The sequence below is a fragment of the Anabrus simplex genome, chromosome 2 (genome assembly GCF_040414725.1).
Source record: "Anabrus simplex isolate iqAnaSimp1 chromosome 2, ASM4041472v1, whole genome shotgun sequence".
Taxonomy (NCBI): Eukaryota; Metazoa; Arthropoda; class Insecta; order Orthoptera; family Tettigoniidae; genus Anabrus; species Anabrus simplex.
The window spans coordinates 89,963,917-89,990,289 of record NC_090266.1 but is presented as its reverse complement, the minus strand read 5'-3'; positions in this window follow the sequence as shown (position 1 = coordinate 89,990,289).

Sequence of the window (26,373 nt, the reverse complement as noted above, 5' to 3'; positions counted from 1 at the left end):
GTGGTATTTGAAGGTATTCAAATACGCCAGCCTCGTATTGTTAGATTTACTGGCACATACAAGAACTGCGGGGCAAAATCCCTGCACCTCGGCGTCTCCGGAAATAGAAGTTGTTAGTGAGACGTAAAATAAATAACATTAACCATTATTATTAGAAAATTCTTATCCATTCATTTCTTTGGAGAATGGAAGTAATCTGCATTTTCCTACGAAAGGTGTTGTTCATGTGTGCAAACTTACTGAGATGTATTTCGGAGAGAACACGTGTAATCGTTTAAGCTCAGTCATGAAAGGGAGACTATGGAGTGGGTATGTGGGAAACTGGGAGTGAGATTTCTAGATCCTAATGGGTGGGTAGGAGATAGGGATCTGCGCTCGGATGGCCTTCATTTAAACCGCAGTGGTACGTATAAGTTAGGAAATTTGTTTGGAAGGGTAATAGGGAGGTACATTCAGGGAAACGGGATGGCCTAGGGAGCGGTGATAAGGGAACAGGGAACTGGAAATCAAGTAGGGATGACATAAAATTGTTAGTGTTGAACTGTAGAAGTATTGTAAAGAAAGGAATAGAATTAAGTAATTTAATAGATATATATTTACCAGATATTGTAATAGGAGTTGAATCATGGCTGAGAAATGATATAATGGATGCAGAAATTTTCTCACGGCACTGGAGTGTGTATCGTAGAGATAGGATAGGAAAGGTGGGAGGAGGAGTTTTCATTCTGGTGAAAGAAGAATTTGTAAGGTACGAAAAAGTTAAAGATGAGACACATGAAATTCTAGGTGTAAGGCTGATTTCTAAAGATAATAGGCAACTTGATATATTTGGAGTGTACAGATCGGGAAAGGGTAGCACTGATGCGGATTCGGAATTATTTGATAGGATAGTCAGCTATGTGGGAAACGACATGGAAAGAAATGTGATTGTAGCGGGAGATCTGAATTTGCCAGATGTAAATTGGGAAGGAAATGCGAACGCCAGGAAGCATGACCAACAAATGGCAAATAAGTTAATATGGGAAGGACAGCTGATTCAGAAAGTGATGGAACCAACCAGAGGGAAAAATATCCTGGATGTGGTGCTGATAAAACCAGATGAGCTCTATAGGGAAACTGAAGTAATAGATGGTATTAGTGATCATGAAGCTGTTTTTGTGGTAGTTAAAAATAAATGCGATAGAAAGGAAGGTCTTAAAAGTAGGACTGTTAGGCAGTACCATATGGCTGATAAAGCAGGTATGAGGCAGTTTCTAAAAAGTAACTATGATCGGTGGAAAACGGTAAATAAAAATGTAAACAGACTCTGGGATGGGTTTAAAGAAATTGTTGAGGAATGCGAAAACAGGTTTGTACCTTTAAAGGTGGTAAGGAATGGTAAAGACCCACCTTATTATAATAGAGAAATAAAGAGACTAAGAAGGAGGTGCAGACTGGAAAGAAATAGAGTTAGAAATGGCTGTGGAAGTAAGGAGAAATTGAAGGAACTTGCTAGAAAATTGAATCTAGCAAAGAAGGCAGCTAAGGATAACATGATGGCAAGCATAATTGGCAGTCATACAAATTTTAGTGAAAAATGGAAGGGTATGTATAGGTATTTTAAGGCAGAAACAGGTTTCAAGAAGGACATTCCAGGAATAATTAATGAACAAGGGGAGTGTGTATGTGAGGATCTTCAAAAGGCGGAAGTATTCAGTCAGCAGTATCTAAAGATTGTTGGTTACAAGGATAATGTCGAGATAGAGGAAGAGACTAAGGCCAAAGAAGTAATAAAATTTACATATGATAACAATGACATTTACAATAAGATACAAAAGTTGAAAACTAGAAAAGCGGCTGGAATTGATCAGATTTCTGGGGATATACTAAAGACAATGAGTTGGAATATAGTACCATATCTGAAGTACTTATTTGATTATTGTTTGGTCGAAGGAGCTATACCAGATGAATGGAGAGTTGCTATAGTAGCCCCTGTGTATAAAGGAAAGGGTGATAGACATAAAGCTGAAAATTACAGGCCAGTAAGTTTGACATGCATTGTATGTAAGCTTTGGGAAGGCATTCTTTCTGATTATATTAGACATGTTTGTGAAATTAATAACTGGTTCGATAGAAGGCAATTCGGTTTTAGGAAAGGTTATTCCACTGAAGCTCAACTTGTAGGATTCCAGCAAGATATAGCAGATATCTTGGATTCTGGAGGTCAAATGGACTGTATCGCGATTGACATGTCTAAAGCATTTGATAGGGTGGATCATGGGAGACTACTGGCAAAAATGAGTGCAATTGGACTAGACAAAAGAGTGACTGAATGGGTTGCTATATTTCTAGAAAATAGATCTCAGAGAGTTAGAGTAGGTGAAGCTTTGTCTGACCCTGTAATAGTTGAGAGGGGAGTTCCTCAGGGCAGTGTTATCGGACCTTTATGTTTTCTTATATATATAAATGATATGAGTAAAGGAGTGGAATCAGAGGTAAGGCTTTTTGCGGATGATGTTATTCTCTATAGAGTGATAAATAAGTTACAAGATTGTGAGCAACTGCAACGTGACCTCGAAAATGTTGTGAGATGGACAGCAGACAATGGTGTGTTGATAAACGGGGCTAAAAGTCAGGTTGTGAGTTTCACAAATAGGAACAGTCCTCTCAGTTTTAATTACTGCATTGATGGGGTGAAAGTTCCTTTTGGGGATCATTGTAAGTATCTAGGTGTTAATATAAGGAAAGATCTTCACTGGGGTAATCACATAAATGGGATTGTAAATAAAGGGTACCGATCTCTGCACATGGTTATGAGGGTGTTCAGGGGTTGTAGTAAGGATGTAAAGGAGAGTGCATATAAGTCTCTGGTAAGACCCCAACTAGAGTATGGTTCCAGTGTATGGGACCCTCACCAGGATTACCTGATTCAAGAACTGAAAAAAATCCAAAGAAAAGCAGCTCGATTTGTTCTGGGTGATTTCCGACAAAAGAGTAGCGTTACAAAAATGTTGCAATGTTTGGGTTGGGAAGAATTGAGAGAAAGAAGAAGAGCTGCTCGACTAAGTGGTATGTTCCGAGCTGTCAGCGGAGAGATGGCGTGGAATGACATTGGTATACGAATAGGTTTGAATGGCGTTTATAAAAGTAGGAAAGATCACAATATGAAGATAAAGTTGGAATTCAAGAGGACAAACTGGGGCAAATATTCATTTATAGGAAGGGGAGTTAGGGATTGGAATAACTTACCAAGGGAGATGTTCAATAAATTTCCAATTTCTTTGAAATCATTTCGGAAAGGGCTAGGAAAGCAACAGATAGGGAATCTGCCACCTGGGCGACTGCCCTAAATGCAGATCAGTATTGATTGATATTGATTGATTGATTGACAGTAACCTACCAACAAATTGAATATTCCAGTAATTTTGGTTTTTCATAGCCTTGCTTATTTCCTCCCAGGCATTATTTTTTACATTGTTGTAGTAATGTTCGTGGGTCTTGTAGTAGAGGAAATTATATTTTTGAATTAAGCTGGTAAGTTTTCCGTGTCCTGTATTAATGAATTAACACAAAACAGAACGTTCGCGACCGTATCCAAGAAACAGCTGACTTTCCAGCTGGATCTGATACACATTTGCCACCAAATGGTCGTCCGAAAGATCTCGACCGGACCGTCTACGAAGTTGCACGAATCTTGATAATTCTGTTCGATTCCACTCCGCTTGTCGAAAAATATTCTTGGCAGAGAATCCTGTTCCGTTCGGTTTGGTTCGATTCGATTCGACTCGTGGCAATCGTCACCTATAACTTATCTCCTATTTAAACACATGTTAAAAACAAATTCTGTTCGGTTCGATTCGATTCCATTCCATTCCATTCCACTCCACTAGGTGGGAGGGGCCTTAACAAAGACTTATGCTTTCCAACAGTCATTGCAAACACTTGTTACGTCACCTTGCTTAAAAGAGCAGTCTGGTTTGTCAAATCTGTGCCGAAGGCAGTAACACCCGAATGGGCTCCAAATTTGGCCCAAGAAATGAAAAGGAATTGAAAGGGATCATTGTAAGTATCTAGGTGTTAATATAAGGAACGATCTTCATTGGGGTAAGGGTAATCACATAAATGGGATTGTAAATAAATGGTACAGATCTCTGCATATGGTTATGAGGGTTTTTAGGGGTTGTAGTAAGGATGTAAAGGAGAGGGCATATAAATATCTGGTAAGACCCCAACTAGAGTATGGTTCCAGTGTATGGGACCCTCACCAGGATTGCCTGATTCAAGAACTGGAAAAAATTCAAAGAAAAGCAGCTCGATTTGTTCTGGGTGTTTTCCGACAAAAAAGTACCGGTAGCGTTACAAAAATGTTGCAAAGTTTGGCTTGGGAAGAACTGGGAGAAAGAAGACGAGCTTCTCGACTAAGTGGTATGTTCTGAGCTGTCAGCGGAGAGATGGCGTGGAATGACATTAGTAGATCACAATATGAAGATATAGTTGGAATTCAAGAGGACAAACTGGGGCAAATATTCATTTATAGGAAGGGGAGTTAGGGATTGGAATAACTTACCAAGGGAGATGTTCAATAAATTTCCAATTTCTTTGAAATCATTTAAGAAAAGGCTAGGAAAACAACAGATAGGGAATCTGCCACCTGGGCGACTGCCCTAAATGCAGATCAGAATTGATTGATTGATTTGACATACCTAATGAAGTCACAGCTCAGTTGTATGAACGATTTTTTTCATGTTTAAGTCACATGCTTTAGACCTAAACTCAGAGGACACACTCGTTTACCGCCTTATTAGTGTAATTTCACTACCGTACCTGGAAATACGTGTGAGAGCCCGCCTGGTGGCGTTGAAGTCTAAACAGTCTGACACTGTGGTTAGCCATTTCGAGTCCCATCGGTCGAAAATTTCACTATCAGAATGTTGGCCGGCAAGGTAGGGGGTTGGTGGTATACAATATGAAATCATTAGATTGCGTGCCAAAAGCGTGGATTGAATTCCAAGCCACTCCGCAATGTTTAAATGGAGTGAGGGCATATGACGCTGTTGATGGTGATTCGTCCGTCGGATGTTGAGGATAAGCCTCGAACAGACCCCTTAGTGCCATTCGACAGGAGAAGGTTATGTGCTGGCATCGGATTTCACCCTCACCCTTTCTACTATCATATATCACGTCATTCATTTAATCTCATTAACTCCTCTGTTGAGGTTGACGTCAGGGAGGGCATCCGGTCATAAAAACTCGCCACGACAGATTCACCTCACTTCATACCCGACCCCGTACAGAAACGGGATAAAGGTTGGACAAACTAACAAACCTGAAAACACGTGTAAATCGTGCTTTAAGAGAGTTGAATGGAAACTGATTGGACTGTATATCGAGTTAAAACAGGTTGGATATTTTAAGCATTCGTAAATTGATATACCAGTGTTTCGTTTTCTAACAGTAAAATGAAGGACTTAATAGGCCTAATTAACCAGTGTTGTTGTTATTATTTCGATGTGCTTTTAATTATTTTAATTATCTCCTCTCCGATATTCCCGTTTCGGCTACTGCTTTACATTAATGCCTCGGAGTAGTGTAGTGACGTAAGATGGCCGCGGCCGCACGCTGCCGGCTTCAGAATCCTGCTGCTCATTGCCAGTCTAAATCTCTATGTTTGTGTTAGAGATGAAGAAGAAATAGGCCCGGGAGAAGTATTAAGAAAGGTGAACGAAATTGACAAAGATATCAACTTTACAATGTAGTCAGAGGAAGGATGATCGCTTAATTATTTAGACGTCAAAATAAGGAGAAATAGTAGGGAATCAGAGTAGATGTCAGGTTCATGGAAAACAAATGACTACTAGTACTATTATTAGGAAGCACTCCAAACGTCCAGGGCAGCGGAAGAAGGTAACATTTTACAGTATGATCAGCAGGGCCCTTAAATTCCCCTTAAAAGTTTAAGCTTTCATAAATGAACTGAATACAGTATATGAGATCGCGAATAGGAATGGATATTCGAAGAAATGTGTAGACAAAATAAAGAGCAAGTTAGTAAATAAATACAGTTCAACTTTGGAAAATTAAAAGAAAGAAAGGAAGAATGTGGCGGTAATAGCATTCCACAACAGACACTCGTATGAAATAAAAAAGGTTTTTAACGAGAAATTGTATTGATATTGCGTTTAAGACAAACAACAATAATAAGAGTATTTTATTCAATTCACAAAAGGTTAATAGGTCCAGTAAGTTAAAAAATCGGGAGTATATTTCGTCAAGTGCCAAAGTTGTATAAATAAATATATAGGACAATGAGGTAGGAGTTTGGACACGAGATACAAGGAGCACGTGAATGCAGTAAGACACAAAAGATACTCAGCATTGGGTGAACAAATGGATGAGTAGAGTCATGATTTTACGGAAGTACTGTAGATAAAGATATGGAAATACTGCACACGACAACGAAAGGAAAATTAACGCATGCTCTAGAGAAAATATGCATATATGTAGACTAGAGAATCAATAATGAAAATAATTTAAATGAACCACTGAATGAAGAAAATGCGATGTACAAATTAGCGTACAATCACATAAGGAAAACGGAGAGAAAGAGAGAGCAAAAGAAATAGTTCCGGTCGTTGACACGCTCCCCATTCCCAACCTTCCCGCCCCTACATTACGTAACCAGCAGCGTAGCGACAAGGAGCAGTTCACCTCGTAATGTCACTGGCAGCAAGCAGAAAAGCAACGACATGTTTGTTTGGTTCGGAAAATGTAATGTTGTATTGATTTTGACAAATTTGGTACCAGCTGAAACTGAAGTAAAACTGAGATGTCATACCTTTAGTTAAAAAAAATGTCTCTAAAGTTGGTTTTGTTGGTTGTTTATTTTAAAGGAACTTGTCGGTTAAAATGGCTCGCATGGTCGGACGGGATTAAGAGGAGAAATTCTGCTTTACATGAAATGTCTTAGAACTATAGCAGTAAATTAATTGACAATTGTTGTAATAAAATATACAAATAAGATACCTGAATTACGGATTAGAAATGTAAATATAATGTTTTCTTCTTTAAATGTAAATAAGGACTTAAGGAAAAAAGAAGTTTCTAGAAAAGAGCAGAAAGCATTTTAAACTTTAATATATAGCGATTAACTTAATAGGTTTTATTTATTTTTAAAATTGTTCTCTTTTTTTGAAGTTTTTGCTAAATTACATAGTAAGTGTAAGTGTACAGTTTAGACACAAAGGGAGTATTTTTTCTTTTTTAGGTGTAATTAAGGACTTTAGGAAAGGAAGTTTCAAGAACAGAGCAGATAGAATTTCAATTTTAGTATATAGTGACTAAATAGGTTTTATTTATTTTATGATTTAAAAATTATTCTATTTTAAAAGTTTTTACTAAATGGCATAGTGAGTGTAAGTTAACAGTTTAGACACAGAAGAAATATTTTAAGGAGTTCAAGATTTGTGTATAATTTGTTTTGTTGATGACAGTATTGTACAAATGTATCAAGTCCAAGGATTTTGTTTGATGTTTTTGCACCGGTGAAGAAGCGAAAAGCAGGTAGCTCTCGAAACACGTTCGGTAGATAATTATAATGAAATGTAAAGTATTAACAAGGAGGAACAGTGTTTCATAGAAATTTAATATTAATCAATAAGGACAAGACTGTACCAACATGGTTAAAATAATCAATTCGAATTGTGCAATATCAAGTTTTATGGGGCATTCGGATGTGACAGTAGCCCGTTTTTGGAATGCATGGGAATGTGACGGTAGGCACACTCGTCAAGTTTCCGGGCGACCACCTCTGACCACCACAAGGGAGGATCACCGTATATTGCACCAAACACACCGTCAACCCACCACATCTGCGCCTGCCATCCGAGAACAAGTAATGAACACCCTGCAGCATTCTGTATTATTCCACACCATTGGTTGGAGATAAGCAGCAGTTGGACTAGAGGATGTCCTTCCCATGCGTAGGCTGCCTTTAACACCACAACTCAAATGGCTACGTTTGGAGTGGTGCCGTGAACGGGATGAACGGACTGCAGATGCATCGCGTCGCATTGTTTTCAACTACGAATCGCGGTTCTGTACTACCGCGGATGACCAGCGTCTGCGAGTATGGTGGTGACCTGGGAGAAGTCCCATACTTCGAATGTTTTATAGAGGCACAGCGGTGTTACTCCTGGCATTATGGAATTGGGAGCCATTGGGTATGGCTTCAGGTCACGGCTGTTAATGATTGAGGGAACTCTGACGGCACAACAGTACATTCTGCTTCTTCATGTGTTACATCTCTCTCATGCGACAGGATGGTGGTGTCATGTTTCAACAGGTCAATGCTCGTCCACACACGGCACGTGTCCTATAAACTTTCTGCGTGATGCTGAAATGAATTGTACTCCCCTCCGCCAGTTTTTGTCATTACTTATCAACTCTTCCCGGCGTTTTGCTTCCGTACTCCGTGGCATGCTATCAGCTACTGCCACCTGATCGGCTTTTCCAGCGCCGGATGACGTCACACCACAACCTAAGGCTAAATATGATGGGTATGCTTAGCCGCCATTTTGGTTCATACGTGCGCAATGGGCCATGTGATCAAACTCTAGTTTCTCCTACAAACGCTCGCTTCGTCACATTGAACGAGTTGCTTTAATCACCACGTGCATGAGAGAATTGTGCAATATTTGTGCGGATATTTATTACATAATGGTGGGTTGTTCTGCACCTAATTGTAGTAATGTCTCTACTGCGCGATACAGGTTGTGAAGATTCCCTTCTGAAAATTCTAGGAGAGCAATCTGGCTTCAAAACTGTAGACGTGACAGGTGGAAACCAACATCAGCTTCGAGGTTATGAAGTTATGAAATATGAATTTGTAACCGTGAGGTCTTCTATAGGGATTATAATCATTATATATTACAAAATGTTGGAAATCTTGTAATGGAGAAAATTTCGAATGAAAATATCCAGTAGCCTATATGTTTTCCAACGTGCGGTATTTTTTTTAAATTAGACACTTCTTCAAAATTCGATTCTATGCTGTTGTGGACGTTAACAAGAAAGCACGGAAACGGGGTAAAATGTATGGGCCTGCTTGGGAAAAGAAGAGAAAAATGTAAACAAGGAACGGAATGTTATTGTTTTGTAAATGCTGTAATAAAAAGAGACAGTAAGTTTGTAAAATATTACTTAAATTTCATATTTATGTGCTGCGTGAGCAAATTAACCAATGTTGCGACCCTTTGAAGTTTTATAAGATAAGTCGTGCTGATGATTCATACTACTTCTCCTCAAACTAGAGGAATCTCTGTAAAAAATGCACTGTTAACTTCAAAGTAAAAAAAATTACAATGTTCTCCACAGCTCGTGGGTGACTCCCCTTACAAGTCATTGGTAACTGATTTTATCAGTGCAATACTTCAGGTTGAAAGAGAAGATTCAGCTATAGAAGTAGTTACTCTATACCTATTTTCTTCCTGAATGTAATTTGTAATAAAATTTGTTTCATGAATGTTCGGTTGAAGAAACTAAAATTCTCTGTTTATTACAACTGCATACGCTGATAAGATTCATAACACTAACCAAAAATTAAGTTTAATTTTCACATAGAAGGTCTGGTTTTAAATACTGGTAAATAAGGAACGGGACTAAATTTTAGAGAAATAAATAAGCCTAAAAATCCCAGTTACTTGGGTGTGTTCGTCATTGTACATCGCATTTCAGCGTTTTGTTCGAAGAATATTTATTTTATTATTTCGTTAACATTGCAAATAACGCTAAATAATTTGCACACAAGTATGAAATACCGACTGAGGTCATATGGTATCAAAATCTTCCATCAAAATTTATATATCTTCGACACTGACCGATTATCACGTCAAATTCCGCGATTTAAGAATGACAGTAGCCTACATCAACACCACGGAATCCTTCATTTCATTTGACGGTACCGCGGCGCATAGCTTACGGATAACCTATTCTACTTAATAATAATAATAATAATAATAATAAACAGATTTATTTGTAAGCTACTTTTTCTAATATTTCTCCAGTGAGAATACATGCCTACTTTGTTTGTTAAAAGGCAAATTATCAACGACCTTGCTATTCGTACAATCACTGTCTCGAGTAAAAATTCCACAATAATGAACGAAATACAGTATAGTCCACTAACATTTACAGTATGTTGAGCAACCGTTTGAATAATACTGATAATGAGTATTTTTACATTTAGTTTAGCATTATTTTCTAGGTTGCAGAACAGTAGAAAAGAGGGATATGCAAGACTGGGGCGGTCAACTGTCTTACCAACGTAGTGCAGGAACGAACCATAATGGCGGGCGAGCATACCTAGCCTTTAGAGAGCCCTACCACAACCCTTCAACGAAGACCAACTACAATTACATCAGACCGTAGTCCAGAATAAACATGGCGGACATCGGTGTGCGATATGAGAGGTTCAGGGAAAGGTTATGCATGTTTATTTCGAGTCACCTAAAGAAAATATCACAAGTCGACATGGCGGACATCGGTGTGTGATATGAGAGGTTCAGGGAAAGGTTATGCATGTTTATTTCTAGTCACCTAAAGGAAATATCACAAGTCGAACGTCAATAAATGAAATGCAACTCACTAACTCAAAATATGAATAATTAAAGACCAAAAGTAGCGTTATAGCGTATTGTAAGTATAAATGAAATTTCATAGGAGAAAATAACGAAGGGAGAATTATTGCATCAACGTCAGGTAAAAACAGACACAGAGAATAAAATAATTTCACATATCAATCTCCGGTCAGCAAATACGATATATAGATGTCAACAAAGAACATTATTAACCTTACATGAAATACTATGTAACACCACCATTAACCACAGCCCATTATGTAAAACACGCAAATAAATTTCTCCAACAAAATTTCACCCTCCAAAATCCACCTGTATTGTTGAGTAGGTACAAGCGATATTCGTATGATACACATGACCATCTAAAGCCCTCGTCAGCTTAAAACTCACCAGAATTGATGGTATAATTGTATTTTATACATTAAAAAACATAATCCTCATGTTCACTCCACGGGAAATGGAGTTAGGTTTAGTTTTCGCATGTTCATTGTAAAACGTTGAAAATTAATTACATCATTCTTGCACCACGGTTTAAGAATAATTTAGTCTCTAAATCATAAATTTTAGTCATGATTTCTGGGACTGATTTCATCTATGAGACGTTTGTTTAATTCAGGTATTCTCCTATTACAGTAGCCTCTCTTGTTGGGATGTAGAATTGTTGTAATCTCTCGATTTATTTCCTTTTGAAATATTTTGATACTTGGCCGTGCAGGTGGTTGGGAAGGTTCTAGTTATGATACTGGTTGAAATATGTATATGGTTCTTCAGTAAGTGCGTGGATCATTCTGTATTGCACTTCATTTTGTAAACAAAATTCCCATTCTTGTTGCTAATGTTGTGAACTTTCCTACATTGTACTTATTGCCCCGGTTTATTAGACAAACTAGGGAGAAAAATATACATTTTTGCAAGGGTTGCAGTTGATATATGGTACTATTTTTATATCCCCCTTTCACCTGTTCAGCTTAAATTACCTTCTCAGGTTTTCTTGTTATTGGTAAACCGTTTTCTCTCTCAAACTTCTGGCGGAATACTGGGACCATCTTATTCTATGTGTTTTCATCATCTCAAATCATTTGTACTATCTACCTTGCACTTTTACCTTTGCACACACGTTATACGTGCTTCCACTGACCTTTCTTGTGTAGGCCTATTTTGAAAATGCACTAGTAATTACGGTATATTGTGATTCCCATCATGTAACCCAAAAATTTGCTAGTCAATTCCACATATACGCATGTTATCTACATGCCATCCATAATGATTTTCAATTCATTAAGTGGCCACTAATTTACGCTACTTGCTAGCAGTGTCGTACGTTATCTTGCTGAGAATATTATTGTCAAGTTGTCACCACACCACCCCACACACATCCTGAAAAAATGGTGGCAAATCTTTACAAAAGTCGTAGCAAAGCCTATATATTTTAGCAAATCAAATTATCGCCACACATGACAAAATGGTAGCAGTGATTTCCATCTTACGGGTATGTCAGGTTGGGAAAATGTTTTCTAGGTACTAAATAATGTTTCTGTTTGTAGCAATTTCTTTGTTGTTTTCTGCTACCCGTATTAACTTCATATTATTTGCTAAATGAGCAATCTTTTCTATGTTTTCATTACACTCGATATATAATCCTTTCATTACCTTCTTATCGAGATAACCATATTCCTTTTCTTACTGTTTGTCCCTTTCTTTTTCTAATATACCTCACTTTACCTTCTTACTAGTTAGATAGTTATTATTCATCTGGCCTACATTTCATCTTCTTTTTTCTAATTTTTGTTTCCCGTCTAGTATGGCCACTTTTTCGGACCAATCCTCTACCTGACATGCATATATGTTCATCTTCACACTCTAGTGATTTTATTTTTCGGGGTCCCTTACCTGAACCGTTGCCTACGAGATATACAAGGCCGGGACATAGCTACTAATTTGTCGCTGAAAAAGCGGCCCGACAGTGTTCACAGTTTGGCCGCTAGGTGTCAGGTTTCCGTTCTGTTCTTGGCGGACTTTTAACATTGTGATATGAGGAGTAATTGTAATGCTGTGTTGATTTTGTGCAATTTATTGTGAAGATTGTTTCTGTCGGTGAGCGTCTGTGAGGTTGAGAAGAAGGTGCACTGTTGTGTACCACTCTGTATTTCGGATGACACTAAAAAAGCATGAAAATTGACGTTCCACAGTTTCCCTTCCGCGTGCGGTTTAAGGGAGAAATGGAAGCAACCTATTTCTAGGCAAAGTGATATAGTAGGATCTCTTTAGGGACCAAGCAATTCTTCTCATAAAACAGATCTCAGTGTAAGCACATCAATCAAACTTCCTTCTGTTTCATTGTGTATCCTGTTCACAAACAGGAAAATGTCAAAAGCAGGAAGCGTCCAGCTCCCAAAAATGATGTATTGCCATCAAAATTTAGTAAACTTCCGATTCAGGTAACGATGAGTATATCATACCTTCATACGTCAGCCACAAACGAAAAAGGAGTAAAAGTCTCATTTCTATATCAAGGAAAGTCTACGAGTATCTCTGTTAAATCTAAAAAATATACGGATGAGAAAATTAAACACCAGATTACAGAAAATAATCTGTAAATTGAGAAGTAGGATACCGGTCATGAAATCAGAAAAAAGTTTTACGGTATCTGAACTTGACCAAAAAGCAAACCAAATTGGTCATTTAGGAGCTTTATTCCTGTTAGAACGAATTTAATTTTCTTCTTTTTTCTTCATCCGTTTACCCTCCAGGGTCGGTTTTTCCCTCGGACTCAGCGAGGGATCCCACCTCTACCGCCTCAAGGGTAGTGTCCTGCAGCACCAGACTTTGGGTCGAGGGATACAGCTGGGGAGGATGACCAGTACCTCGCCCAAGCAGCCTCACCTGCTATGCTGAACAGGGGCCTTGTGGGGGGATGGCAAGATTGGAAAGGACAGGCAGGGAAGAGGGAAGGAAGCGGCCGTGGCCTTAAGTTAGGTACTATCCTGGCATTTGCCTGGAGGAGAAGTGGGAAACCACGAAAAACCACTTCGAGGATGACTGTGGTGGGAATCGAACCCACCTCTACTCAGTTGACCTCCAGAGACTGACTGGATCCCGTTCCAGCCCTCGTACCAGTTTTCAAATTTCGTGGCAGGGCCGGGAATCGTACCTGGACCTCCGGGGGTGACAGCTAATCACACTAACCACTACACCATAGAGGCGAACACAAATTTAATTTTACGGGAAGAAAAAACAGGAACAGCGGCATCAATACGAGTGTCAAAATATCAGACGTGCGGAGGAAAAGATTGGATCGCTGATAATTGGTGAAAGGACGATAAAACCCAAAGTTATTTATGACCGCAATCTCGATCCGCTTATCGGATACTCTGAGGCACAATTAAAGTAATTGGTAAGAAGTGACAAACTCGCTATTAGATTTCTCTGCTTCTTTCGTGAATTACTTATTTCGTTTAAGCATATTGTAAGAAATACGTTGTAGAAAATAAGTCAAACAATTGCTCTTGGTCTATCTTTGATCTCATATCTGTTTGCTGCCTTCTGAAATTATTAGTTTTAATTAATTGTTATAGTTTTTCGTATTCGAACGTGTTGCAATGTGCGGGCGGGACAGAATAATAAAGAGAACTCTAGCGGCACTTGCCGGAAGTATCTCGAGGACGAGTCTAGTGTGCTGTATTTCCCGGCCTTGTGTATCTCGTAGGCAACGCCTGAACACAGAGATTTGGAAGTCAAGTAGGGATGACATAAAACTATTAGTGTTGAACTGTAGAAGTATTGTAAAGAAAGGAATAGAATTAAGCAATTTAATAGAGATATATTTACCAGATACTGTAATAGGAATTGAATCATGGCTGAGAAATGACATAATGGATGCAGAAATATTCTCACGGAACTGGAGTGTGTATCGTAGAGATACGATAGGAATGGTGGGAGGGGGAGTACTCATTATGGTGAAAGAAGAATTTGTAATCTACGAAAATGTTAAAGATGAGAAACATGAAATTCTAGGTGTAAGGCTCATCTCTAAAGATAATAGGCAACTTGATGTATTTGGAGTGAAGAGAGCGGGAAAGGGTAGACCTGTCACGGATTCAGAATTATGTGATAAGATCAGCTTTGTGGGGAACGACACGGAAAGCAATGTGATAGTAGCGGGAGATCTGAGTTTACCAAATACCAATTGGGAAGGAATAGCAAACGACAGGAAGCATGACCAACAAATGGCAAAGGCGCTAATATGGGAACGGCAGGTGATTCAGAAAGTGATGGAACCAACTAGAGGGAAAAGTATCCTGGATGTAGTGCTGGTAAAAACAGATAAACTCTATAGAGAAACTGAAGTAATAGATGGCATTAGTGATCATGAAGCTGTTTCTGTCGTAGTTAAAAAGAATTTGATAGAAAAGAATGTCTTAAAAGTATGACTATTAGGCAGTACCCTATGGCTGATAAAGCAGTCTTGAGGCAGTTTCTAAAAAGTAACTATGGTCGGTGGAAAACGGTAAATAAAAATGTAAACAGACTCTGGGATGGGTTTAAAGCAATTGTTGAGGAATGTGAAGACAGGTTTGTACATTTAAAGGTGGTAAGGAATGGTAAAGACCCACCTTATTATAATTGAGAAATAAAGAGACTAAGAAGGATTAAGAAGCTGTATCTGACCCTGTAATAGTTAAGAGGGAATTGCTTAAGGCAGTATTATTGGAACTGTATGTTTTCTTATATATATAGTATAAATGATATGAGTAAGCAAGTGCAGCTTGGAAAGAAATAGTTAGAAATGGTTGTGGAAGTAAGAAGAAATTGATGGAACTTACTAGAAAATTGAATCTAGCAAAGAAGGAAGCTAAGGATAACATGATGGCAATCATAACTGGTAGTCATACAAATATTAGTGAAAATGGAATGGTATGTATAGGTATTTCAAGGCAGAAACAGGTTCCAAGAAGGACATTCCAGGAATAATTAATGAACAAGGGGAGTGTGTATGTGAAGATCTTCAAAAGGCAGATGTATTCAGTCAGCAGTATGTAAAGATTGTTGGTTGCAAGGATAATTGCCAGATAGAGGAGGAGACTAATGCTAAAGAAGTATTAAAATTTACAAATGATAACACTGACATTTACAATAAGATATAAAAGTTAAAAACTAGAAAAGCGGCTGGAATTGATAAGTTTTCTGGGGATATACTAAAGAAAATGGGTTGGGTTATAGTACCATATCTGAAGTACTTATTTGATTATTGTTTGTTTGAAGGAGCTATACCAAATGAATGGAGAGTTTCTATAGTATCCCCTGTTTATAAAGGAAAGCGTGATAGACATAAAGCTGAAAATTACTGGCCAGTAAGTTTGACATGCATTGCATGTAAGCTTTGGGACATTAGACATGTTTACGAAATGAATAACTGGTTCGATAGAAGGCAGTTCGGTTTTAGGAAAGGTTATTCAACTAAAGCTCAACTTGTAGGATTCCAGCAAGATATAGCAGATATCTTGTATTCAGGAGGTTAAAATGACTGCATCGCTATTGACCTGTCTAAAGCATTTGATATGTTGCATCATGGGAGACTACCGGCAAAAATGAGTGCAATTGGACTAAACAAAAGAGTGACTGAATGAGTTGCTATATTTCTAGAAATGGATCTAAGAGGATTAGAGTAGGTGAAGCTGTATCTACCCTGTAATAATTAAGAGGGTTTTCCTTAAGGCAGTACAATTGGAACTGTATGTTTTCTTATATATAGTATAAATGATATGAGTAAGCAAGTGGAATCAGAGGTAAGGCTTTTAGTAGATTATGTTATTTTGTATAGAGTAATAAATAAGTTACAAGATTGTGAGCAACTGCAACGTGACCTCGATAATGTTGCCAGAGTCACCAGGCATTGGTATATTGATAAACGCGTTTTAACGTCAGGTTGTGAGTTTCACAAAGAGGAAAAGTACTCTCAGTTTTAATTACTGCGTTGATGGGGTGAAAGTTCCTTTTTGGGATCATTGTAAATGTCTAGTTGTTAGTATATGGGGTGATCTTATAAGTGGGATTGTAAATAAAGGGTACAGATCTCTGCACATGACCATGATGGTGTTTAGGGGTTGTACTAAGGATGTAAAGGAGACGGAATATAAGTCTCTGGTAAGGCCCCAACTAGAGTACGGTTCCAGTGTATGGGAGCCTCACCAGGATTACCTGATTCAAAATTTGGAAAACATCCAAAGAAAAGCAGCTCGATTTGTTCTGGGTGATTTCCGATAAAAGTTTAGAGTTATAAAAATGTTGCAAAGTTTGGGCTGGGAAGAGTTGGGAGAAAGAAGGCGAGTTGCTCGTCTAAGTGGTAATTTCCGAGCTGTCAGCGGAGAGATGGCGTGGAATGACGTTAGTAGACGAATAAATTTGAGTGGCGTCTTTAAAAGTAGGGAAGGTCACAATATGAAGATAAAGTTGGAATTCAAGAGGACAAATTGGTGTAAATATTCATTTATAGGAAGGGGAGTTAGGGATTGGAATATGTTACCAAGGGAGATGTTCAATAAATTTCCAATTTCTTTGAAATCATTTAAGAAAAGGCCAGGAAAACAACAGATAGGGAATCTGCCACCTGGGCGACTGCCCTAAATGCAGATCAGTATTTATTTATTTATTTATTATTTTTATTTATTTATTTATTTATTTATTTATTTATTTATTTATTTATTTATTTATTTATTTATTTATTTATTTATTTATTGAACACTCTAAATGGGATCCCTCTCACGACTTCGTAGCATTTCTACCCCCATAATCTGCTAATCCCTCATTTCTCAGAGAAGCTTTTCAGCTACACGATTCTAAATGTAAAAAGCAAGCTGCTCCTATTACTCCTTTCATTCCTCTCATGAACCCCAATTTAGACCTAGTCCAACTTCACACCCCAAGTTTTCTTTAGGAAATACATCGACTGTTCATATAATCAAACAATACCTGGAACAAATTACCTAACCACAGGCCGCAGATCCTAGATCCAATACTATCCCTACTGTTGACCTCAAATCCCTCCCAGCAATAAAAATTCTAGAGACAGATATTCATTATAGTGACACCGTTAACAATCTAGGTCTAATTTTCGACAGAACCTTATCCTGGTCTGATCATACGTCAAATGTAATCCGAAATGTTGTGTCATCCATGCATATTTTGAAACGTAACGTGTCATGTACACCACCTTTCATGCGAAAACTACTTGTTCAAAGTCTTATATTTCCAATAATTGACTATGGTTCAGTCGTATACAACGACTTATCTGAAACTTTGAACATAAAACTACAGAGGGTACAAAACGCATGTGTTCGTTACGTTACAAATGCCAGGCGTGATGAACACATAACACCCTATTACATACAGCTACAATGGTTGAAACTCCATGAACGTCGGGAAATCTCAGTAGCTGTTGCTACGCAGAAAATTCTCAAACTGAAGACACCATCCTACCTTTATAATGAATTTTAACCTATGGAGTCGGTACATAACAAAGATAATAGGTTTACAAAAACCGCCCTTCAAATTCCCCTTCATCCTACCACTAAATTTAACAAATCCTTTGTTTGCACTGCATCACGTATCTTTAACGTCTTTAATCTTCACCGTTTCGCAAGCAACACTAACTGTACCCAACTAAAGCAGTTCTTAACATCTGTCTTTCTGGAGGAGTACGCAAGAGGCTGAGATCAGGCATTCTTGTGTCGAACAATCATGAATATGTATATTTCGAAGAAAATTGTTTCTCTGCTTTAGCTTTATATTCTTTAAACCCATGTAGTCCAAAATAACAGAAGGGTTTAATGATTTACTTTCTTACTTATTATATAATGTATGTCTTAACCTTACTAGATTCGGTATCTGTATTTTCATTTTTTTAATTTTCTTGTTTAGTTTAATACTTTAATATTATAAAAATGTAGTTACTGTTTTCATAAATCTGCATTGTATTATAAGAAGACGCTACATAAATGGGCTTTTCAGTCTCAGTGGCACGTAAATCATGATCAATAAATTCAATTCAATTCCCCCACATTTAAGAATTTAATTACATCGTTTTACCCACTTTTCTTTACCAGTTATATAAAATCGCCCACTCGACACCCTGAACACATATAGTAATATGTCTTACAATTCTACCATAACTACACTGCATGTTACTTCTATAACACTTGCATCCGGGAGATAGTAGGTTCGAATCCCACTATCGGCAGCCCTGAAAATGGTTTTCCATGGTTTCCCATTTTCACACCAGGCAAATGCTGGGGCTGTGCCTTAATTAAGGCCACGGCCGCTTCCTTCCCACTCCTAGCCCTTTCCTGTTCCATCGTCGCCATAAGACCTATCTGTGTCGGTGCGACGTAAAGCCCCTAGCAAAAAAAACTTCTATAACACCATCTAAATCTATTCTATCACGTCAAGCTTTTGCTCTTTCAACTCCACAACGTCCCCCTCCCCCTTATTCAACCCAATTCTCGCCTTAATTGCTTTAGATGTCAGAGTTTCAAATATATTAGTTGAAACCGTGCTACACCATATTGGGGAAAATATCATTACCCTGTCTGTAGTCAGTGTACGACCACCCGGATTAAATCTGCCATTCACATCCCTATCCGTTCCCATTTCCTATAATACCAACCCAGTTTCTTACACTTCACATGTTATATTACAGGCTAAGAGGTACCTACCATGGCTCTTATTCATTCAGGAGATTCTATCCTCCTACTCAGTAATACATTTTTAATAACCTTGTTGAAATTAACCGCCGTTTACAATTTATTCTCACTACCACAATTATCAATAATCAATCACCAATGACCAGCATATAGTTTAGTAGCCCAGGTTGCTGATTCCTTATCTGTTGTTTTCCTAACATTTTCTTAAATGATTGCTGAGAATCTGGAAATATACCGAACATCTCCGTGGGTAAATTATTCCAGGCCCTAAATCCCCTTCCTATAAAATAATATTTGCCCCAATTAGACTCCTTGAATTACAACTTTATCTTCATATTGTGATCATTCCTACATATAAAAACACCACTTAAATTTATTCGTCTACTGATGTCATCCCACGCCATTTCTCCACTGACAGCTCGAAAAATACTAATTAGTCGAACAGCTCGTTTCCTTTCTCCGAAGTGTTCCCAGCCCAAACTTTGCAACAATTTTGTAACCCTATCCATTGACGGAAATCACCCAGAACAGATCGAGCTGCTTTTCTCTGGACATTTTCCAGTTCACTAATAAAGTTATCCCGTACACTGGAACCATACTCTAGTCGGGGTCTTATCAGAGGCTTATGTGCCCTCTCCTTTACAAAAATATCAATCACTAACTACAGATATGCATTTAGGGCAGTCGCCCAGGTGGCAGATTTCCTATCTGTTGTTTTCCTAACCTTTCCTTAAATGATTGCAAAGAAATTGGAAATTTATTGAACATCTCCCTTGATAAGTCATTCAAAATCCTAACTCCCCCTTGTATAAACGAATAGTTGCCCCAATTTGTCCGCTTGAAACCCAGCTTGATCTTCATATTGTGAACTTTCCTACATATAAAAACACCACTCAATCTTATTCGCCTACTGATGCCATTCCACGCCATCTCTCCACTGACAGCTCGGAACATATCACTAGTCGAGTAGCTTGTCTCCTTTCTCCCATGTCTTCCCAGCCCAAACTTTGCAACAGTTTTGTAACGCTACTCCTTTGTCGGAAATCACCCAGAACAGATCGAGCTGCTTTTCTTTGGATTTTTCCAGTTCACGAATCAGGTAATCTCTGGAACCATACTCTAGTCCTACCAGAGACTTGTACGCCCTCTCCTTTACATCCTTACTACAACCCCTAATTACCCTCATAACCATGTGCAGATATCTGTACCCTTTATTTACAATCATGCTTATGTGATTACCCCAATGAAGATCTTTCCTTATATTAACACGTAGGTACTTACAATGATCCCTAAAAGGAACTTTCACCCCATCAATGCGGTAATTAAAAATGAGAGGAATTTTCTTATTTGTGAAACTCACAACCTGACTATGAGCCCCATTTATCATCATATTATTCTTGCCTACTGTCAATCTCACAATATCGAGGTCATTTTTCAGGTGCTCACAATCTTTTAACTTATTTATTACTCCGTACAAAATAACATTATCTGCATAAAGCCTTATCTCTGATTCCACGTCTTTACTCATATCATTTATATATATAAAAGAAAACATGAAGGTCGAATAATGCTGTTTCGAGGAACTCCCCTCTTAATTATTATAGGGTCAGATAAAACTTCGCCTACTCTAATTCTGTGAGTTCTATTCTCTAGAAATATAGGCACCCATTCAGTCACTGGTTTGTCTAGTCTAGCTGCACGCATTCTTGCCAGTAGTCTTCCATGAACTACCCAATCAAATGCCTTAGATAGGTCAATCGTGATACAGTCCGTTTGATTTCCTGAATTCAGAAGATTGCTGGAATCCAACAAGTTGAGCTTCAGTGGAATAGCGTTTCTTAAACCCGAACTTCCTTCTGTCGAACCAATTATTCATTTCGCAAACATGTATAGTATAATAAGAAGGAATGCATCCCCAAAGCGAACTGCCTTCTATCGAACCATTTATTCATTTCGCAAACATGTCTAATATAATCTGAAAGAATGCTTCCCCAAAGCTTACATGCAATGCATGTCAAACTGACTCCCCTGAAATTTTCAGCGTTGTGTCTGCCACCTTGAATTCTCTGCTAGATTTAGTTTCCAAGTAAGTTCCTTCAATATCTTCTTACTTCCAGAGCCATTTCTAACTCCATTCCTTTCGAGCCTGTACCTCCTTCTTAGTCTATTTACCTTTCTGTTATAATATATTTTGTCTTTACCATTTCTTACTACCTTTAAAGGTACAAACCTGTCTTCACATTCCTGAGCAATGGCTTTAAGCCCATCCCTTAGTCTGTTGACATTTTTATTTACTGTTTTTCACCGATGATATTTACTTTATAAGAACTCCCTCATGCCTGTTTTATCAGACAGATGGTACTGCCTAATGGTCCTAATTCTAATACCTCTCTTTCTATCACATTTATTTTTAACTACGGCAAAACAGCTTCGTGATCACTAATACAATCTGTTACTTCGGTTTCTCTATAGAGCTCATCTGGTTTTACCAGCACCACATCCAGAATATTCTTCCCTCTAGTTGGTTCCATCACTACCTGTATCAGCTGTCATTCCCATATTAACTTATTTGCCATCAGTTGGTCATGATTCCTGACGTTCGCATTACCTTCCCAATTGACATTTGGTAAATTGAGATCACCCGCTACAATCGCATTCCTTTCCATGTCGTTTCCCACGTAGCTGATTATCTTATCAAATAATTCTGAATCCGTGTCAGCGCTACCCTTTCCCGGCCTGTACACTCCAAAAATATCAAGTTGCCTATTATCTTTAGAAATGAGCCTTACACCTAAATTTTCATGTTTTTCATCTTTAACGTTTTCGTAGCTTACAAATTCTTCTTTCACCAGAATGAATACTCCCCCACCCACCATTCCTATCCTATCTCTACGATACACACTCCAGTGCCGTGAGAAAATTTCTGCATCCATTGTATCATATCTCAGGCATGATTGAAGTCCTATTACAATATCTGGTATGTATATATCTATTAAATTACTTAAATTCCTTTCTTTACAAAACTTCTGCAGTTCAACACTAACATGTTTATGTCATCCCTACTTGATTTCCAGTTCCCTCTTCCCTTATCACGGCTCCCTAGACAACCCCGTTTCCTTGATCTTACCTCCCTCTTATCCTTCCAAACAAATTTCCTAACTTATACGTACCACTGCGGTGTAAGTGAAGGCCACCTGAGCGAAGATCTTTATCTACTACCCGTCCATTAGGATCTAGAATTTTCACTCCCAGTTTCCCACATACCCACTACAGTGTCTCATTTAAATCCCCAATCACCTTCCAGTCAGTATCCCTCCTACACAGTATTCCACTGATAACAATCTCCGCTACCTTGACCTTCACCCGTGCTGCATTTTCCAGATCCCATACATCACCAACTATGTTGGTACTTATACTAGCTTGCTTTACGTTGCTGGTACCAACGTGAAACACTACCACCTCCTCCTTCCCCTCCTCCTTCTCTTCTACTTTTCTCAGCATCTGCCTCAACCTAATTCCTGGATAACACTCTACCGTGGTTCCCTTTCCTCCACACCATTTCCCCACATGTCTAACAAAGGAATACCCCATGACGAGAGACTCATCCCTACCCACCTCATTTGATCCCTTCCCCTCCTGGTGAGACCTATCTATCCTCACTGCTGCAGAAGCTATTACCCCATTCAGCCTGTCCTTTCTTACCGTCTGTTCTACATTTCCCTTTCCTACATTTGCCTTTCCTCTCACTTCCACACTTCTCAGCAACAGTTCTCTGTTCCTTATTTTCCCTCTGTCGTTCTGCCTACCGTGGCTCGTACTGGTTTCTCACAGACGCATGTCCAGAATTCTGATCCTGAATAGAAACCTTAGCCTGCAATTTCCTTCCCCTTAAAACTGAACCCATAATTCTACATTGCTGAAATGCCAATTATAAAATGGAGAAAAGCGCGCATCCCTGTTTTCATTGCAAGCTCTCCTCGTGTTCCGTGGCTTGTCAACTCACAGCGGGAGGCGATCCCCCATATCATCGACTGAGTTCGGATCATTTCGAAAGACCCCGGGAAATTAAGAATGAAATTCGGGCTAATACCACTTATTGTGAGAGGTTTCTGCACTGTCATTTGCAAAGAAATGAGTAATTATGAATTTTGGGAAACATTTGATTAAGTTAATTCCACAGGGTGGAAATGTATTTAGTTATGCTCGTAGAGAATGTAGCATCCAACAAGGCAGAGTGGATTTACACGTGTCAAGGACATACGGTCAAAATGCGCGGAAACCATCGTACACGAAATGAATTGCGCCTGTTGAAGAAGCAGGAAAAATCAGCGAACACACCACCGTAGCTGGAAAAGTAGGCGGAAACTCTAGGGTGAGTCTCTAAGAAATCGATGCCGCCGTCATCAAATAGGATGATTGCACAGGGAGAGACACATAAGATAACAAGAAGCTTCTCATTCACAAATGAAGATATTTTCAGAGAAATCCAACTGTTTCAGCAAGAAAAAGTAGCAGGATATGATCTAATTACTGGGAAGGTATTAAAGACAATGGGGTGGTACATAGTGGCTTCCTCTTCGACTATGTCATAAATAATAGTGTAATACCAAACGAATGGGAGGAATCTATAATAATACCAATTTGTAAAGGATAGGGTGATAAAAGGAAACCTGAGAACTACAGACCAATCAGCCTGGCCAATGTAGTTTGTAAAATACTGGAGAGTTTAATAGCAAACACATCAGAGAGATATGTGATGATAAAAATTTTGTGAGGCACAACTGTTGAGTTTTCAGCAGGTAATATCAGAACAGTTGGATTCAGGAGGCCAGTTAGAATGCAGAGCCATAGATCTTTCCAAAGCCTTTGATAGAGTGTAACATGGAATGTTATTAAGAAATTGGAGGGAATAGGATTGCACGTAAGGGTTATACGTTGGATAAGAACATTTCAAAATTCAAGGGTTCAGAAAGTCAAAGTAGGAAATAATGTATCACAGGAAGAGATTGGAAGGGAATTGCACAGAGTAGTATAATCTGTCCGTTACTTTTCTTAACTACGTAAATGATTTAGGGAACAATATAACATCAATAATCAGATTGTATGCAGATGACATAATTGTTTAGAGGGAAATAAATAACAATGAGTATTGTTCATAATTACAAAGGGACTTTGAGACTATGCAACAATGGGCTGAAAAAATAATATGAATGTTAATGGAGATAAATCAACTGTTACAACATTTACAAATAGGTGCTTTAAAAACTGAATTTGAATATACTTTGGATGAGGTAGTTATCCCAAAAGATGGCAAGTGCAATTACTTAGATGTGAGATTTGAAAGTAATTTGCTCAAGAAGAGTCATGTTAATGACACTGTTGGGAAAGCATACAGATCGTTACATGTCTTAATGAGGCTACTTAAAGGATGCAACAAAGAATTAAAAGAGAAAAGTTACTTAAGTATGGTTCGTCCATTATTGGAATATGCAAACAGTGTTTGGGATCCTCAAAAAGTACCTATTTAAAAAAATAGATAGTGTGCAAAGGAAAGCAGCAAGATTTGTAACAGGGGATTTCAGAAGAGTAGTGTATCAGAAATATTAGAGGAACTTGGTGGGAAACTTTAAGTAAGAGGAGGGATAAAACTATACTCATGGGGTTATATAGTGCCTATACAGGAGAAGAAGCATGGAGAAAAATCGATGAGAGGCTTCAGTTGGAGAATAACTATATTGGCGGGACTGACCACATGTATAAAATTAGAAAGAATTTTAGCAGAAGCGATTGGGGTAAATTTTCATTCATTGGGAAGGGCGTGAAGGAGTGGAACAGTTTACCAGGGGTGGTGTTTGATCCTTTTCCAAAATCTGTACAGATAATCAAGAAGAGAATAAACAGCAATAGAGAAAATAAATGAAATCTTACAGGGCATTCGATCAGTGCAGGTTATTGTAAATAAAAATATGTGTGAATAAGTTAATTCCATCCCCTGGTCTATGGAGATTAGACAGCCGTTTCATGCCACCTGATGATTATTAAAAATCCTCTCGGTGGGTATATAACTTACAATAGTTCAACATACTCATTAATGAATTATTTTTAATTTAGCCCTTCAAAAATTAAAATCCTGAAATAATTCGCGACCTACAGTGGGCTCGATATTTACGTATACTGCAAACATGGTGTATTTCATAAACACTGAATGTCGTCTGCTGTGAGATTGGCAAGACGCTTTAGCAGATAATTATCCGTTCCTAAACTGGCAACATTGCATTGTTTATAATATAAAATTTTAAGAGTGTCGGTATGAGGCTTCCCCTCTTATCCGCCATATCTAAATCATTAACACGTCCCTTAAGGTACCAAGGTTTGCTACAAATGCATCACCTTTAGCCGAGACCCGTAACTGGTAAAACTTGAAGAATTCTTCCCAGTTATTTTATCCTCAATATTGAGAGAATGATTACATTGTTTCCCTGGAATTTCACAATTCCGTCGTTTTCTCGGGTCCGCTATAATTTCGAGTGATCGTCGTGTACATTTCCATTTAGACTGGATACATAATATTTCATACTTATCCACTATATGACTTAAATTACTCGGCCTATGTCACTCATATGGATATCGTCACGCGTGAGGTAATTATCTTAGGTTGTCTTAAGTACAACATCCGAAATACTCATCTATCATAACTGCTGTACTCACACACTCCGATTCCCTATATCTGTAATCCATCTTCATAACAAATTATAATATTCGAACTAAGATTCAATATTTCCATCCACTCGGTTTAGACCATACCAACTCGGTAAAACTACCTTAACTTTGGATATCCCCATTTACAGTAGCGGTATTACAAACTCATGCTACATAATCTGGCTATATATTTTTGAAAAAGGATTTTTCTCGACCAATACTGTCCACCAATCGGTCACATATGCCACTGCTGAAAATGTCTTTCTACTATAGAAACTATTGCAAATGCCAACACGCTGATATCCATGATGTACGCATCAAGCATCAGTATCGTAGGCCCACATACATGACCCAACGTCCGA